This window comes from Hyperolius riggenbachi, chromosome 10, assembly GCF_040937935.1.
Source record: "Hyperolius riggenbachi isolate aHypRig1 chromosome 10, aHypRig1.pri, whole genome shotgun sequence".
Lineage (NCBI taxonomy): Eukaryota > Metazoa > Chordata > Amphibia > Anura > Hyperoliidae > Hyperolius > Hyperolius riggenbachi.
Window position 1 is genome coordinate 194,845,459 of NC_090655.1, and position 6,000 is coordinate 194,851,458.

Sequence of the window (6,000 nt, forward strand, 5' to 3'; positions counted from 1 at the left end):
ATCAGAAATCCCATCATGCTTTGCACAGCATAAGGGGAAAAAAGCCCGGGCAGTTTTCTTCTGTGCAGCTAAAAATTAGGCTTGGATAAGAAAAACAAGTTCTGATGCTGTGAAACTGTTAAAGAAACACCAGGCTTTTTCAGTGCTGCGGAGTCGATTTTTAGTCCGGAGGTTCACTTTAAAAGGAAATAAATATGGCAGCCTTCATATTATTCTCACTTTGGGTTTTCTTTAAAGTGGACCTGAACTCTTGCACAGGACAGAGGAAAAACAGAGAAATGCACCCTGTATGTATTAGAGTTTAGCCTGTCTAATTCCCACTCACCTGTGTCTAATCACAAGTTGTAATTTGACCCTCCCCTGTGTCACATGACTGCCTATTCCATGAATCAGGAAGTAGAAACATTACAGATTTATTGCAGGATTTGTATCAGCTGTAACAAAAATGTTTTTCTTTAAAGGTTATTATGCTGTTACTTTTTAGAGCAGAGAGGAAGTTCTGAGTTCAGGTCAGCTTTAATAACTAGCTGATGTAATTGCGCCACCTAGCGTTTATGTAATCCTGTTAGAGTTATAGAATTTTTATTTAGTTTTTCCTTAGATTCTTAAAGTGGTATGTATAAAATCCAGCATTTCTTCTTTGCTCTAAAAGATTTACAGCATATCTTGTACTACCACGATTTTATTTATTTTATTTTTTAGCAAAACATTCAAAGGGTTAAAACACAGGATTTAAGGGGTTCATACACTGGTCGATTTCAGCCATCGATCGACTGCCGATTTGACCACTCTGATCGAATTGGTTAGAAATCGATGCAATAGGAAGCATGATCGATTGAATTGCCCGATCGGTCCAGATGTAAAACCTAGATCTATCGGCTGCTGGCAGCAGATCGTTGGCCCATGGAGTTGCATTGGATCGAATGGTGCAATCATGCATTTCGATTGATTTTCAATAGATTTAATTCTGAAAACTATTGGAAATCTGTTCCTAGTGTGTGGCACACATTAGATTCCTATTCAACCTGACAGGAATCTGATGGTCAAATCTGCTGCAAATCTATGTGTATGGCCACCTTTACTTTTTCAATAGAAAGCTCCATGCAGGGAGAGCCGCATCTGAACTGGTGAGAACATTATCTTGTGTTTACTTAATTATAGCAGAGAGGAATGTAAACATTCCCTGACAGCAGAAACTTATTCTGTGTCCAGAACTGATACACTGCTCAGAAATCCTTACTGGGTACATTACAATATAAATACACTAGTTAACGTGGATCTGAGATTAACTTTTACTCATTGCATAATTGTTCCTTTCATATAGTTTATAGAGCATTCCTCAAGACAAATATTATTATTTTTTTTAAATAATCTTCCCTATAAACTAAACAAGCCCCGCCCACAGCTCCTTTTGTGCCTTGGCACTGTATCAAGGGCTTATGGGAGCTCAGTCTGGGCAGGAGGAAGAGGCGGTGACTAGCCAGAGATTTCAGAGGCAGAGGGGAGGAGGAGAGGGGACTGAGGCCTCTTTCACATTAGACAACGGGTGCAGGAGCCGTTCTCCTGCACGCGTTGAATAGCCTGCGGCATGTCGCCGGGAATCTATGGTGCGACGCAATCAGCGGCGGTAGCTATTAATTGAACCCGACGGGAAAATGCCGGCTCCCGGCGTTTCAGCGCTTCTGAGTGTGTCGAACCGCAACGCACTGAAACGCAGCATCGGGTGTGAAGGGTAAAATGAAAGTCTATTGACTTTCATTTTACCTTGGTTAGTGCAAAGAATTGCCTTTGCGTTGAAACGCAGGAAAAGGGCTCTGTTGTGAAAGAGCCCTGAATTTACACTCAAGTATGCTGATAGCATTTCCAGCCCTCAGCCTGTGGCAGTGTGACAAACTGAACATGGCTGCCCTCATTGTATCACAGGAATAAATAATCATAAACTTTTGAAGCTGTCTGCAGCTAGTTATGCTGTGTAAAGTTACGCTGTCTTAACTTCAGATATATATACACAGACATACGTTACTTGTTATAGTTAGTTTTTCATCTTGGATCCGCTTTAAGAATAAAATTCAATGGCCGCTTTCAGAGCAAATAAACCTGTACTTTGGGAACTTGTAATTTCTAAATGAATAATACTGATGCACAAAAGTGAATGATAACTGTATGGGATATAACAAGTAGGAAAATACATTTTTATTTAATATGTCAGAATTTAATACCGCTTTTATATTTGTCATCATGCAGCTGAAAAAAGGCTGCTATTTATTATTATAATTTAGAAAATAGATTTTATTTCTGAAATCTTGTATTTTTAATTTGGGTCCACTTTAACTTCTTACTCTGCAAGGTAGTGATTTAATTTTTTTCTTTTGCTAATGTTCCGCTGTAAGCTATGAATTTTTTTAGGAATCACGTTGTTCAACTACCAAGGCCTAAAATAAGATGGAATATTGTTAAATGTAAATGCTTTTCTTCTGCCTGTGCTGATGGGTCACATTGGCTGATTAGTTGGTACCTCTGCTTATATTTAGGTTGGCTTATACTCGAGCACTGTATGAAGTACCGTATATACTCGGATACAAGTCAACCCCAATATTTGACCCTCAAAAGCTGGAATTTTCCGATTTACTCATGTATAAGTCTATCCAGCAAAGTTAATGGCTGTAGTTGGGGACCAGGATGGGTTAATGGCTAGACTGCATAAAGTATTGTAGCCATTAAACCCTCCTGGCCCCCAAATGCAGCTATAAACTCTTTCTTTCAGGCCCCTCACATGCAGCTATTAACAGCCCCCCTCCCCCTCCATTGTGGCCAGTGACCTGTACAATATCCCCCTCCATTGTGGCAAGTGAGGTGTAAATACCCACCACCTCCATTGTGGCCAGTCTTTTGACATACAGTGGAGGAAATAATTATTTGACCCCTCACTGATTTTGTAAGTTTGTCCAATGACAAAGAAATGAAGTCTCAGAACAGTATCATTTCAATGGTAGGTTTATTTTAACAGTGGCAGATAGCACATCAAAAGGAAAATCGAAAAAATAACCTTAAATAAAAGATAGCAACTGATTTGCATTTCATTGAGTGAAATAAGTTTTTGAACCCTCTAACAATAAAAGACTTAATACTTAGTGGAAAAACCCTTGTTTGCAAGCACAGAGGTCAAACGTTTCTTGTAATTGATGACCAAGTTTGCACACATTTTTGGAGGAATGTTGGTCCACTCCTCTTTGCAGATCATCTCTAAATCCCTAATGTTTTGAGGCGGTCTCTGTGCAACTCTGAGCTTGAGCTCCCTCCATAGGTTTTCTATTGGATTAAGGTCTGGAGACTGACTAGGCCACTCCATGACCTTAATGTGCTTCTTCTTGAGCCACTCCTTTGTTGCCTTTGCTGTATGTTTTGGGTCATTGTCGTGCTGGAACACCCATCCACGACCCATTTTCAGTTTCCTGGCAAAGGGAAGGAGGTTGTCGTTCAGGATTTCACGATACATGGCTCCGTCCATTTTCCCGTTAATGCGATTAAGTTGTCCTGTGCCCTTAGCAGAAAAACACCCCCAAAGCAAAATGTTTCCACCCCCATGCTTGACGGTGGGGACGGTGTTTTGGGGGTCATAGGCAGCATTTTTCTTCCTCCAAACACAGCGAGTTGAGTTAATGCCAAAGAGCTCTATTTTGGTCTCATCAGACCACAGCACCTTCTCCCAGTCACTCACAGAATCATTCAGGTGTTCATTGGCAAACTTCAGACGGGCCTGCACATGTGCCTTCTTGAGCAGGGGGACCTTGCGAGCCCTGCAGGATTTTAATCCATTGCGGTGTAATGTGTTTCCAATGGTTTTCTTGGTGACTGTGGTCCCTGCTAATTTGAGGTCATTCACTAACTCCTCCCGTGTAGTTCTAGGATGCTTTTTCACCTTTCTCAGAACCATTGACACCCCACGAGGTGAGATCTTGCGTGGAGCCCCAGAGCGAGGTCGATTGATGGTCATTTTGTGCTCCTTCCATTTTCGAACAATCGCACCAACAGTTGTCACCTTCTCTCCCAGCTTCTTGCTAATGGTTTTGTAGCCCATTCCAGCCTTGTGCAGGTCTACAATTTTGTCTCTGACATCCTTGGACAGCTCTTTGGTCTTTCCCATGTTGGAGAGTTTGAGTCTGCTTGATTGATTAATTCTGTGGACAGGTGTCTTTTATACAGGTGACTAGTTAAGACAGGTGTCCTTAACCTCCTTGACGGTATGGACGAGTATACCCGTCCATTACCGCCGGAGGTCGCCGCTCAGGCCCTGCTGGGCCGATTTTTATGAAATAAAAAGCAGCACACGCAGCCGGCACTTTGCCAGCCGCGTGTGCTGCCTGATCGCCGCCGCTCTGCGGCGATCCGCCGCGAGCAGCGGCGAAAGAGGGTCCCCCCAGCCGCCCGAGCCCTGCGCAGCCGGAACATATAGTTCCGGCCAGCGCTAAGGGCTGGATCGGAGGCGGCTGACGTCAGGACGTCGGCTGACGTCCATGACGTCACTCCGCTCGTCGCTATGGCGACGATATAAGCAAAACAAGGAAGGCTGCTCATTGCAGCCTTCCTTGTTTATTCTAGGCGCCGGAGGCGATCGAAAGAACGCCTCCGGAGCGCCATCTAGTGGGCTTTCATGCAGCCAACTTTCAGTTGGCTGCATGAAATAGTGTTTTTTTTTTTTTATAAGAAAAAAACCCTCCCGCAGCCTCCCTGGCGATTTTAATAGAACGCCAGGGAGGTTAATGAGGGTGACTAATTGAGTAGAAGTGTCTAACCACTCTGTGGGAGCCAGAACTCTTAATGGTTGGTAGGGGTTCAAAAACGTATTTCACTCAATGAAATGCAAATCAGTTGCTATCTTTTATTTAAGGTTATTTTTTCGATTTTTCTTTTGATGTGCTATCTGCCACTGTTAAAATAAACCTACCATTGAAATGATACTGTTCTGAGACTTTTCATTTCTTTGTCATTGGACAAACTTACAAAATCAGTGAGGGGTCAAATAATTATTTCCTCCACTGTAAATAATACATCCCTTTCCACACCCCAGGTGGCCAGTGCTGCAAGCAATACTTCTCCCACCCACCCGTGAGCTGCAGCCACTGCTGGAAGGAAAACCTTGTCGGCATGGCCAGGGTGACAAGTGAGGACATGCGACATCTGCTATGGCGCTGGGCAGGCTGGAGCGCGAGTGATGAGCCGGTGTTCGGCATTAACAATCCCCCGCAACCCCCCCGCCCCTCCCCAGCTGTCAATGTGCCTTCCCATGTATAATCATACCCACAGCGCTGCCGGAAGGAAGCTGCCACTTACAAAAACAGTGCGGGGTGCAGCGTCCTATCGGCTCTCTGGTCTGCCTCAATTAGCATTGCTCCATGGGAGCAGCGCTAATCGAGGCAAACCAAAGAGAGAGCTGATATGACGCTGCGCCCCGCACTGTATTTGTAAGTGGCAGCTTCCTTCCGGCAGCGCTGTGGGTATGATTATACATGGGAAGGCACACTGACAGCTGGGGAGGGGCGGGGGGGTTGCGGGGGATTAATACCGAACACCGGCTCATCACTCGTGCTCCAGCCTGCCCAGCGCTATAGCAGATGTCGCATGTCCTCACTTGTCACCCTGGCCATGCTCGCTGGAATTGTGAGTGTCGGCTTCCTTCTGGCATGGGGTGCATCCATTACACATGGGAGGGGGGGCTAGAAAATTGTAGCCACATTGTGGTTAGTGGTAGGAGGTAGATTAACCTCTCTGGCGGTTAATTTTTTTTTTTTTTTTTTTTGCAAATGGGCAAAAATCCTTTTTTTTTATTTTTTTTATTTATTTATTTTAGTTTTGTTTCATGTAAAGCTACCAGAGTGGTAGCTACATGAAACACCACTAGAGGGCGCATGTTTCCCTCTAGTGCAATCGTCGCCGGCATCAATAGCAAACAGGGGAACGCGTATATAACGCGCTCCCCTGTTTGGCTTCTCCTGTCGCCGA

At 44.2% G+C, this 6,000-nt stretch overlaps 1 protein-coding gene across 4 annotated transcripts in view; it reads left to right on the forward strand.

Moving 5' to 3' along the window:
• LOC137534149 (catenin delta-1-like) overlaps positions 1-6,000 on the forward strand; it is a 77,179-nt gene that overhangs the window by 60,242 nt on the left and 10,937 nt on the right. The gene's annotated exons all lie outside the window — the stretch shown is intronic.